The sequence below is a fragment of the Oncorhynchus mykiss genome, chromosome 19 (assembly GCF_013265735.2).
Source record: "Oncorhynchus mykiss isolate Arlee chromosome 19, USDA_OmykA_1.1, whole genome shotgun sequence".
Lineage (NCBI taxonomy): Eukaryota > Metazoa > Chordata > Actinopteri > Salmoniformes > Salmonidae > Oncorhynchus > Oncorhynchus mykiss.
The window spans coordinates 5,656,409-5,669,423 of NC_048583.1; the positions used below are offsets into that span (position 1 = coordinate 5,656,409).

General features: G+C 43.1%; 1 protein-coding gene across 3 annotated transcripts in view; it reads right to left on the reverse strand.

Annotated features, from left to right (window-relative positions):
• Positions 1–11,099, reverse strand: part of LOC110497317 (hydroperoxide isomerase ALOXE3) — a 32,225-nt gene extending 21,126 nt beyond the window's left edge. The window contains exon 1 of one of the 3 annotated variants that reach the window (XM_036954050.1): positions 10,899–11,099. The gene's annotated coding sequence lies outside the window, so the exon portion shown is untranslated. Of the gene's footprint in view, positions 1–738; positions 858–10,898 lie in introns of those variants that run through there. The other 2 variants (XM_036954046.1, XM_036954049.1) reach the window with 2 other exon arrangements.
• Between the last annotated feature and the right edge of the window lie 1,916 nt (positions 11,100–13,015).

Below are 13,015 nucleotides of genomic sequence, written 5' to 3' on the forward strand. Positions count from 1 at the left end.
TATTATCCAAAATACCCATTGCATTGTGTGCATATTATCCAAAATACCAATTGCATTGTGTGCATATTATCCAAAATACCCATTGCATTGTGTGCATATTATCCAAAATACACATTGCATTGTGTGCATATTATCCAAAATACCCATTGCATTGTGTGCATATTATCCAAAATACCCATTGCATTGTGTGCATATTATCCAAAATACCCATTGTATTGTGTGCATATTATCCAAAATACCCATTGCATTGTGTGCATATTATCCAAAATACCAATTGCATTGTGTGCATATTATCCAAAATACCCATTACATTGTGTGCATATTATCCAAAATACCCATTGCATTGTGTGCATATTATCCAAAATACCCATTGTATTGTGTGCATATTATCCAAAATACACATTGCATTGTGTGCATATTATCCAAAATACCCATTGCATTGTGTGCATATTATCCAAAATACACATTGCATTGTGTGCATATTATCCAAAATACCCATTGCATTGTGTGCATATTATCCAAAATACCCATTGCATTGTGTGCATTGCATTCATGGCTCAGTACACTGATCTCTGGTTAAATAATAGCCTCCTCATTCTACACATAGTTGAAGAAAACAAAACATGAAATCACGCTGCACATCAAGTTTAACTGTATTTTCTGCACACATCTGTGCTCTTTTGCTTGATGAAAATGTCTCCCATATTATCAAAAATATAACATTCAGAGTTCCCTTACCTGATTGGTTGATAGTTTGTAGTACCCTGTTAACTGTGCCTTAACATGCATGTAATGATCACCTTCCATACTGCTTGTTTTATACCTGGCTGGAGGTGTGTGTAGAACCAAATGTACATATCTGGGTGTTACTTCCCTCCATTGACTTTGCTCATCCTGCATGATAAATTCTGCCACTGTTGATAGCGAAGCGTTAACCAATCACCTATTGTAAATACACAGCAGAAGTGTTGAATCTGCTTGTAAAGGTTGAGCCGTGGTTAAAAGGGTGTTGTAATGTTTGCTCAGCACTGCAATGCAAGTTACATGTGGGAAATTGAATTGTTGTCACAGACTCTGTTTAGGTGGTCTGCAAGATATCCAAACAGGATTTCACAAGTCTTTCACAAGCCACCGGGGTCTGACAATATGGATGGAAAATTACTGAGGATAATAGCGGACGATGTTGCCACTCCTATTTGCCACATCTTCAAACTACTTGAAAGTGTGTGCCCTCAAACCTGGAGGGAAGCTAAAATCATTCCGCTACCCAAGAATACTAAATCCCCCCTTATTAGCTCAAATAACCGACCAATCAGCCTGCTACCAACCCTTAGTAAACTTCTGTAAAAAATTGTGTTTTACCAGATACAATGCTATGTCACAATAAACAAATTGACAACAGACTTCCTGCATGCATATAGAGAACTCTCAACAAGCACAGCACTTACATAAATAACTGATGATTGGCTGAGAGACATTTATAATAAAATGATTGTGCGGGCTGTCTTGTTAGAGTTCAGTGCAGCTTTAAACATTATTGATCATAGTATGCTGCTGGAAAAACTGATGTTATGGCTTTACACCCCCTTCTATAATGTGGATAAAGAGTTACTTGTCTAACAGAACACAGAGGGTGTTCTTTAATGGAAGCCTATCAAATATATTCCAGTTAAAAACAGGAATTTCCCAGGGTAGCTGTTTAAGCCCCTTGCTTTTTTCAATCTTTACTTACAACATGCCACTGGCTTTGAGTAAGGCCACTGTGTCTATGTATGCGGATGACTCAACACTATGCATGTCTATTCTGGTTAGAGACAGTTTGTGTTGTTCTGTGAAGGGAGTAGTACACAGAGTTGTATGAGATCTTCAGTTTCTTGGAAATTTCTCACATGGAATAGCCTTCATTTCTCAGAACAAGAATAGAAGAAAGGTCTTTGTTTCTGGCCATTTTGAGCCTGTAATCGAACCACAAATGCTGATGCTCCAAATACACAACTAGTCTAAAGGCCAGTTTTATTGTTTTTTAATCAGAACAACAGTTGTCAGCTATGCCTACATAATTCCATCTCTGCGTACTTAGAGAACATGAAGTTGTCTAGTTTCTGCAATGTGCATCTGATACTGGCCCTGATCTAGGTATCATCTGATACAGGCCCTGATGTAGGTATCATCTGATACAGGCCCTGATCTAGGTATCATCTGATACAGGCCCTGTTCTAGGTATCATCTGATGCTGGCCCTGATCTAGGTATAATATGATACAGGTCCTTATGTAGGTATCATCTGATACAGGCCCTGATGTAGGCATCATCTGATACAGGCCCTGATGTAGGTACCGTCTGATACAGGTCCTTATGTAGGTATCATCTGATACAGGCCCTGATGTAGGCATCATCTGATACAGGCCCTGATGTAGGTATCGTCTGATACAGGTCCTTATGTAGGTATCGTTATTGTTATTCTTGTTGTGTTACTTTTATTATTACTTTTTATTTTAGTCTACTTGGTAAATATTTTCGTATCTCTTCTTGAACTGCACTGTTGGTTAAGGGCTTGTAAGTGAGCATTTCACGGTAAAGTCTACACTTGTTGTATTCAGTGCATGTGACAAATAAAGTTTGATTTGATCTGATACAGGTTCTTATCTAGGTATCATCTGATACAGGTTCTTATCTAGGTATCATCTGATACAGGTTTTTATCTAGGTATCATCTGATACAGGTTCTTATCTAGGTATCATCTGATACAGGTTCTTATCTAGGTATCATCTGATACAGGTTCTTATCTAGGTATCATCTGATACAGGTTCTTATCTACTGTACGTATCATCTGATACAGGTTCTTATCTACGTATCATCTGATACAGGTTCTTATCTAGGTACCATCTGATACAGGTTCTTATCTAGGTACCATCTGATACATGCCCTGATGTAGGTAAGGGAGAAACTTGTTTCTTCAACATAACAAAGAGCAACACAGCGTTGAAAATATGCTGTAATACCACATCTATGGCATCACATAGTATCCAAGATGGCGTAGCAGTCAGATGTCTTTTGTCCTCGTCTTGTCTGTATATATCTTTTTATGTATTTTTTCTTCTCATATATTTATTTTTATTTTTCTTAACCTCAACTTCAACATACTCTCCTGCAATCCGCCTCACCCAATGTGGTATGGATCTGATATTTTCTTTACTTTTGAACCGGAAACCCCAGCAGAAGCTAGCCAGCTAACTAGCTACTAGCTAGTAGTCAGCTAGCCAATGCTAGCGGTCATCAGCTATCTTTAGCCCGGACAACTCTTGCCAGTCTGCACAGCGCGACTCAAACCAGAGCAAATCTGACTTATTTTTCTCCATATATCCGGATTCCTACCACAAGCTCTGAACTTTTTCCTCTGGATCATCGCAGCTAGCTAGCTGCTATCCGAGTGGCCACTCCTGGCTGACGTCTCTGTCCCGAAGTAAGAACCAATTAGCCTGGAGCTAGCCTTTGCTAGGCCCATCTCCCGGCTAGCCGAAGAGGTCCATCAGCCGCTCCTTGGGCTACAATACCTATTTTGTCAATTGGTCTGGACCCCCGCCGACCCATCACGACTGGACTACCAACGGTTTTTCAACTGGCTCCTCCGTCACGACGTCCCCTGAATGCCCATCGCGGCCCGCTAGCTGTCTAGAGCATATCGGACTGTTAGCTTAAGAGGCCCATCGGACAAATCCTTTGGCCTCTATACCTATTTTTCTAATTGACCTGGACCCTTTTACCACACGGAGCCCTGCTGATCCATGATGACTGGTCTGTAGACGTAATAGCACGAGGGGGCTACAACAGACTTCTTCCGTCACGACGTCCCTCTAAGGTACTTCTGCTAGCCCCGGCCCGCTAGCTGCCTGAATCGCCGTGTCTCCGGCCCGCCGAGCCAGTCACTGGACCCCTATGATCACTCTGCTATGCATGCCTCTCCCTAATGTCAATATGCCTTGTCCATTGCTGTTTTGGTTAGTAATTATTGCCTTATTTCACTGTAGAGCCTCTAGCCCTGCTCAACACGCCTTAGTTAACCCTTTAGTTTTACCTCCCACACATGCAGTGACCTCACCTGGTTTAAATAATGTTTCTAGAGGCAATATCTCTCTCACCGTCACTCAATGCATAGGTTTACCCCTGTATTCGCATCCTACGTTATCTTTGTCTGTACATTATCACTTAAATCTATTCTACCGTGCCCAGAAACATGCTCCTTTTACTCTATGTTCCGAAGACGACCAGTTCTTCTAGCCTTTAGCCGTACGCTTATCCGACTCCTCCTCTGTTCCTCTGGTGATGTAGAGGTTGATCCACGCCCTGCAGTGCCTAGCTCCACTCCCATTCCCCAGGCGCTCTTATTTGTTGACTTCTTGGTTTCATGCATGTTAACATTAGAAGCCCAAACCCTAAGTTTGTTTGCCTTAGCACTGCCTTAGCACACCATGTCTGAATCCTGGCTTAGGAATACCACCAAACACCCTGAAATTTCCATCCCTAACTATAATATTTTCCGACAAGATAGAACTGCCAAAGGGGGTGGAGTTGCAATCTACTGCAGAGATAGCCTGCAGAGTTCTGTCCTACTATCCAGGTCTGTGCCCAAACAATCTGAGCTTCTACTTTTAAAAATCCACCTTTCCAGAAACAAGTCTCTCACCGTTGCCTCTTGCTATAGACCACCATCTCCCCCCAGCTGTGACCTGGACACCACATGTGAATTGATTGCCCCCGTCTATCTTCAGAGCTCGTGCTGTTAGGTGACCTAAACTGGGACATGCTTAACACCCCGGCCATTCCACAATCTAAGCTTGATGCCCTCAACCTCACCCAAATTGTCAATGAACCTACCAGGCACAACACCAAAGCCATAAACATGGGCACCCTCATAGATATCATCCTAACCAACCTGCCCTCCAAATACACCTCTGCTGTCTTCAACCAGGATCTCAGCGATCACCACCTCATTGCCTGCGTCCGTAATGGGTCTGTGGTCAAACGACCACCCCTCATCACTGTCAAACGCTCCCTAAAACACTTCAGTGAGCTGGCCTTTCTAATCGACCTGGCCCGGGTATCCTGGAAGGATATTGACCTCATTCCGCCAGTAGAGAATGCCTGGTTATTCTTTAAAAGTGCATTCCTCACCATCTTATATAAGCATGCCCCATTCAAAAAAAATTTAAACCAGGAACAGATATAGCCCTTGCTTCACTCCAGACCTGACTGCCCTTAACCAGCACAAAAATATCCTGTAGCGTACTGCATTAGCATCGAATAGCCCCTGCGATATGCAACTTTTCAGGGAAGTTAGGATCCAATATACACAGGTAGTTAGGAACGCAAAGGCTAGCTTTTTCAAGCAGAAATTTGCATCCTGTAGCACAAACTCCAAAAAGTTCTGGGACACTGTAAAGTCCATGGAGAATAAGAGCACCTCTTCCCAGCTGCCCACTGCACTGAGGCTAGGAAACACTGTCACCACTGACAAATCTGCGATAATTGAGAATTTCAATGAGCATTTTTCTACAGCTGGCCATGCTTTCCACCTGGCTACACCTACCCCGGTCAACAGCCCTGCACCCCCCCACAGCAACTTTCCCAAACCTCCCCAATTTCTCCTTCACCCAAATCCAGACAGCTGATGTTCTGAAAGAGCTGCAAAATCTGGACCCTACAAATTAGCCGGGCTAGAAAATCTGGACACTCTTTCTAAAATTAACCGCCAAAATTGTTGCAACCCCTATTATTAGCCTGTTCAACCTCTCTTTCGTATCATCTGAGAGCCCCAAAGATTGCAAAGCTGCCACGGTCATCCCCCTCTTCAATTGGTGAGACACTCTAGACCCAAACTGCTACAGACCTATATCTATCCGACCCTGCCTTTCTAAGGTCTTCGAAAGTCAAGTTAACAAACAGATCACCAACCATTTCGAATCCCACCATACCTTCTTCGATTTGCAATCTGGATTCGAGCTGGTCATGGGTGCACCTCAGCCACGCTCAAGGTCCTAAACGATATCATTACTGCCATCGATAAGAGACAATACTGTACAGCTGTATTTATCGGCCTGGCGAAGGCTTTCGACTCTGTCAATCACCACATTCTTATTGGCAGACTCAACAGCCTTGGATTCTCAAATGAAGGCCTCACCTGGATCACCAACTACTTCTCAGACAGAATTCAGTGTGTCAAATCGGAGGGCCTGTTGTCTGGACCTCTGGCAGTCTCTATGGAGGTGCCACAGGGTTCAAACCTCGGGCCGACTCTTTTCTCTGTACACATCAATGATGTCGCTCTTGCTGCTGGTGCTTCTCTGATCCACCTCTACACAGCCATTCTGTATACTTCTGGCCCTTCTTTGGACACTGTGTTAATTAACCTCCAGATGAGCTTCAAAGCCACACAACTCTCCTTCCGTGGCCTCCAACTGCTCTTAGATGCAAGTAAACCTAAATGCATGCTCTTCAACCGATCGCTGCCCACACCTTCCCGCCCGACTAGCATCACTACTCTGGACGGTTCTGACTTACAATATGTGGACAACTACAAATACCTAGGTGTCTGGTTAGACTGTTAACTCTCCTTCCAGACTCACATTAAGCATCTCCAATCCAAAATTAAATCTAGAATCGGCTTCCTATTTCACAACAAAGCATCCTTCACTCATGCTGCCAAACATATCCTCGTAAAACTGACTATCCTACCGATCCTCGACTTCGGCATCGTCATTAACAAAATAGCCTCCAAACACTCTACTCAGCAAATTGGATGCAGTCTATCACAGTGCCATACGTTTTGTCACCAAAGCCCCATATACTACCCACCACTGCGACCTGTATGCTCTCGTTGGTTGGCCCTCGCTTCATATTCGTCGCCAATCAACTGGCTCCAGGTCATCTATAAGTATTTTCTAGGAAAAGCCCCGCCTTACCTCAGCTCACTGGTCACCATAGCAGCACCCACCCGTAGCATGCACTCCAGCAGGTATATTTTACTGGTCACCCCCAAAGCCAATTCCTCCTTCGGCCGCCTTTCCTTCCAGTTCTCTGCTGCCAATGACTGGAATGAACTGCAAAAATCACTGAAGCTGGAGACTCATATGTCCCTCACTAGCTTTAAGCACCATCTGTCAGAGCAGCTCACAGATCACTGCACCTGTACATAGCCCATCTGTAAATAGCCCACCCAACTACCTCATCCCCATACTGTTATTTATTTATTTATTTATTTTGCACCTCAGTATCTCTACTTGCACACTCGTCTTCTGCACATCTATCACTCCAGTGTAATTTCTATATTGTAATTATTTCGCCACTATATTCTATTTATTGCCTTACCTCCCTTATCCTACCTCATTTGCACACACTATATATAGACTTTTTCTATTGTATTATTGACTGTATGTTTGTTTATTCCATGTGTAACTCTGTGTTGTTGTTTGTGTCGCACTGCTTTGCTTTATCTTGGCCAGGTCGCAGTTGTAAATGAGAACCTGTTCTCAACTAGCCTACCTGGTTAAATAAAGATGAAATAAAAATAAAAATAAAACATCTGGCAAATTAAGTTGTTCCCAGACTCTGCTTACTGTAGGTTAGGTGGTCTGCAACACATCCAGTCTCGTCCAGTTGGCTACAGTAGGTACAGTATCTAGTGTAGCTCGAGGACAACCTCCAAATTCTTTCAAATAACACAGATGATTCTACTATGGTGCTCGCATTAGCAAGTTGAATTTGTTTGCTAGCGTTGATCAGTGGCTGAGAGAAGAACAAACACGGCTCAGACTAACAAGCAAGGTGAAGTAGTAACCAAACATCACGCCTTGGAGTATAACATTACAGCCAAAACACTGGAATTGGTTCAGGGAAGTGCACTGCTTGGTAAATAACGAAAGATACATTAATGTCTGGCCTTGACGTCACAGAGGCCCGAGGATGGCGTTAACATTTAGAAACAGCCCCTGACCCTGTATCAATTGGACAGGGACGGAGCAAAAACACGCTGCGCAATAACAACCTTTCTTTACAATTGCTTAAAAAGCCTATACTTATTCCAATATGTGGATAAAATATGAGAAGATGTGGACATATGAGACAGTTCTATTGTTTAGAGGTTTCTGTGCACTATACAGGGTGCCATTTCAGACCAACTGGACCAGCTGGCATTCTGTGTAACTGAGACATCAAAGACAGTTCCTGAATACCCTTCTAGCCAATCGGAAACGAGTATTCAACAATGCTGTGGTATAAACATCTCTATTATGACATGTCTCTATGGGTGGAATATCGTATTTCTGTGTTCTTCACTCCTGAGGCTAGGTAACAATGTATGCAGGCTTGTGTCTCTGTATATATAAACTGTTATATTTACAGTCATGTTTTCATGCATGTTCCGATTGTAAATAGACGGTAAATAAATAAAAATATCTATCAGACATAAACGATATAGTATACGACTAAAGACCTAGATATGTGTTATACATCTCCAGTCTCACTGAGCCATGTATAGGGTGCATCCCAAATGGAACCCATTCCCTACATACCACGGCACACTTCTTTTGACCAGAGCCCTATGGGAATATGGTGCCATTTTGAATTCAGAGAAGGCACACTAGGCAGTAAACAAACATTCATCACTAATGCATTAGAGTACAAACAGCATTTCACACACACACACACACACACACACACACACACACACACACACACACATACACACACACACACACACACACACACACACACACACACACACACACACACACACACACACACACACACACATCCCACGTTTGCCTGCCAGGTCAAAACACATTTCTCACGGCTACATCTCCTATCTTCTCGACCAGAATGAATCACAGGTGCTTTAATTCCCTCACCACTAAATCTTGTGGGGACAAAACATTCAGTCCCATTCAAAATCCTATTTCCATAAACCCTAACTCTAACTCTTACCCTAACCCAAAAACCTAACCCTAGCTCCTAACCCTAAAACTAACCCTAGCTCCTAACCCTAAACATAATTATAACCCTAACCCTAAAACTAACCCTAGCTCCTAACCCTAAACATAATTCTAACCCTAACCCTAAAACTAACCCTAGCTCCTATCCCTAAACATAATTCTAACCCTAACACTAATTCTAACCTTAACCCTAAATCCCATAGAAATAGCATTTGACGTTATGGGAACTAACAAAATGTCCCCAGTTAGTCAACATTTTTGTTTGTTTACTATTCTTGTGGGGACGTCACACACACAGTATGAACCCACAAAAGCACGCACACACTGAATGAATTTCTTAAATATCCTCAAACTAGACTGTCGCAGACTTCAGCTGAAATCTCCAAATGAGAAAAGATCTTCCATCCAGCCTCAGGGCAGATTATTGGGGATGGAAAGGGCAAGCAAACAGTCCATTCATTAAGAAAAACTACAGCAGCCAGAGAGAGATTGAGAGAGGGAGGAAAAGTGACTGTGAGAGAGACAGAGATGGTAGGGAGAGAGAATGAGAGAAAGACAGAGGTGGTAGGGAGAGAGAAAGAGAGAGAGACAGATGGTATGGAGAGAGAAAGAGAGAGAGACAGAGATGGTATGGAGAGAGAAAGCGAGAGAGACAGAGATGGTATGGCGAGAGAAAGAGAGAGACAGAGATGGTATGGAGAGAGAAAGAGACAGATGGTAGGGAGAGAGAGAGAGAGATAGATGGTAGATAGAGAGAGATGGTAGAGAGAATTGAGAGGCCAATATCCACTAATAATAAAACAAATAAAACAAATAAAAACAGCAAATAAGTTTTGTAAACATCTAAAATACCCCCTCTCATGTCATTACCAAGCCCTGCAATGCCAAGAGCTGAGCAAAGGAAAGAGTCCCCTCATCCAGCGGGTCCTGTTCTACTAACACACTGAAGCCTCAGGACCAGAACATCCAATCAATCAGAATAAACCAAAGTACAACACAGTCAAAACTACATTGCTTATTGGGAAACACAAGCACAAAGGAAAATGCAGTGCTATCTGGTCCTAAATCGACAGTACACCGTGGCTAACTACTTGACCATGGTTACTGATCAAAACCTTAGAAAAACCTCGACAAAGTACAGGCTCAGTGAGCACAGCCTTGATATTGAGATGGGTAGACACAGGAAAACCTGGCTCCCTGCAGAGGAAAGGCTGTGCAACCACTGCACCACAGCAGAACCTGAGACAGAGCTGCATTTCCTGTCGAAATGTTAAAAAAAATATAAAACAATTAGAGAGAGTGTGTCATTTCCCCAAATTTGAAACCCTCTCTGATGAGAATAGGCTGCCCATCATGTTGGGGGATGACGCAGCGAGCTGTGGGTTGGCAGCACACTACATTGCTGCCTGCCATAAGATGAGGGACAGTGTCTGACAGACCAACCAACCTGCAAATGTCCACTATGCTTATTGTTATTGTTCAACATATGGTTAATTTGACCGTTGATTATTGTTGTTACTGTTGTCCCGTTAACAATATTTATTTTTAAATATTGAATTATGTTAATATTGTAAATCTCCAAAGTAAGCTTTGGCAATATGTACATTGTTACGTCAAGCCAATAAAGCAAATGGAATTGAATTGAGAGAGAGAGAGCGAGAGAGAGACAGAGAGAGAGAGAGAGAGAGAGACAGAGAGAGAGAGAGAGAGACAGAGAGAGAGAGAGAGAGAGAGAGAGAGAGAGAGAGACAGAGAGAGAGAGAGAGACAGAGAGACAGAGAGAGAAAGAGAGAGAGAGAGAGACAGAGAGACAGAGAGAGAGAGAAAGAGACAGACAGACAGACAGACAGACAGACAGACGTGTCGAGAGAGGATAAGTTAAAAAAATATTGAGGAAGGGAGGGAAACTCACAACAACGAGACTGCAGCAGCACACACATTCTAAGGAAGCGTTTAAGCGAGGATCCAAACAGAAGGACAGTCCAAAGCTCCCTCTCTTTCATCCTGTCGTGATGCCCGAGAAACCAGTAACCGTGCCGTAATCACTCTGCTCAAAGCCAACGGTAAGTCTGTGACTAAGACACACACAACATCCATGCATGGTTAAATCCCAAATGAATACACCGCCGAGGCAAAGGACAAAAAGAGAGAGGGATACAAAGACAAACATTTCACACTATCCAGGTGGATGTAGGCTCTGGTGGGGGAAGATAAGACGACAGGAAATGGAGCAAGGAGGTAGGAGTGCAGTGGAAGTGGCGTCAGGGCGACAGGGCCAATCAGTAGGGCCTTCATCTAGAGCAACAAGGCCATATTCCTGTGTATCCGTCTATAGCACAGGGCTTTATCCTCCCTGCTCTGCAAATTGACTGGGACATCTAAGAGCTACCATGAGGCAGAGTCTCACAACAGACGTTGTTGTGCCAAAATATGTATTCCGTTGTGGGAAGAGGCTTTATCCACTTGTTAGGATCATCAATTTTAGCGGTCTGAGTTGTTGAGATGTGTCTACTTTGCTGTTCTCTGCTTGCTGTATAACACAACTCCAATTTCTGCCCACAACATTCAGACGATGAAGGAAAATGACAGGTAACAATTTAGAACTTATTTGATGAAAAACAAAATGTAACTTTGAAGAGTCATCGTAGACAGGTTGTTTTTCTATTGGCTGCAAAGGCTGGAAGATGCCTGTGCAGACTGGGCTCTGTCTTTGCAGAAACACCAGTGTAGATGGGTAGGTTGACTTTATCACGGTAGTTTGTCTCACCTCTGACCTTGAGCCACACGTCACATATACCCCAGACTGACTGTGGTATTTCTTCTAAATGGATTACTCTACCCCCTGTCAGTCACTATCTCTGTTTGTTACTATCTCTGTCAGTCTGTCTCACTGGTCTGGTCTCTCTTATACAGAATGTCAGATACACAGATACACAGTCAACACATGGGGTTTGGCAAGTATCTGGTTCACAGGTGTAACCGATGTGAAATGGCTAGCTAGTTAGCGGTGGTACGCGCTAATAGCGTTTGAATCGGTGACGTCACTCACTCTGAGACCTTTATTTATTTATTTTACCTTTATTTCACTAGGCAAGTCAGTTAAGAACAAATTCTTATCCCAATTCTTGACACAATTGGGATCTATAAGAAATACAGTACATATGAATACCAAAAACCCATAACAGTAAGAATGATATCTTTTATAGCAATGTGACTATGAATTATTATTTCATACAGCGAAAAACAGAACCAAATCGTACTTTTATGCTTCATTTGGAAAAATGGTGATGCATTTCACAAATATGCTGAGAAGACAGCAAATAGCTTTGCCCCAGAAACAGCTGAATGCAGCATAGACGAGGTGAACTGATTTCAGTGGGAAGAACACAAACTGGACTCCTGTCTGATTGAACAATCCATGACCTCCATATGACTTAGAGTGGAGGTCTGTGGAGGAACGGAATCTGAGCCTAATTGAAACAAAACAGTCTGGCTTGTTGAACTTTTAGGTGGAATACATTAAATTGCTCATTGTGCAAGTTAACCGTCCTAGCTGCAGACACAGTGTGTGTGTGTATGTGTGTGCGTAGGGTGCACATGCATACACGTGTGTTTGAGTGTGTGCAGATGCATGCACTTGTGAATCAGGGCTCCCTTGTAAAAGAGAAATTGGTCTCAATGGGACACATGAATAAAGGTTAAATGTGTGTGCATTTGCGTTCATGCATGAATGTCTGTGTATCCCTAAACGCGTGTGTGTTTTCTCTCACCATAGCGGCGCTCTTCATGGCGTGGCCGATGACCACGATGACAAGTCCCCTGAAGCTCTGGAGGGTGCCGTTGGCGGGACACTGCACCAGCTCCCCGTCCGGAGGTCAGGATCATTATGAGATGGTAATACATTGAGATTATCTCAGATGTCCTTAATAACTTAGGGTGACCAATAAGTCGTTAGAAGAGGGCCATACATGCTTATGTCAAACAATGCATTATAACCATAGTTTTGGGGTGGGGGTGCTGCGACACGCA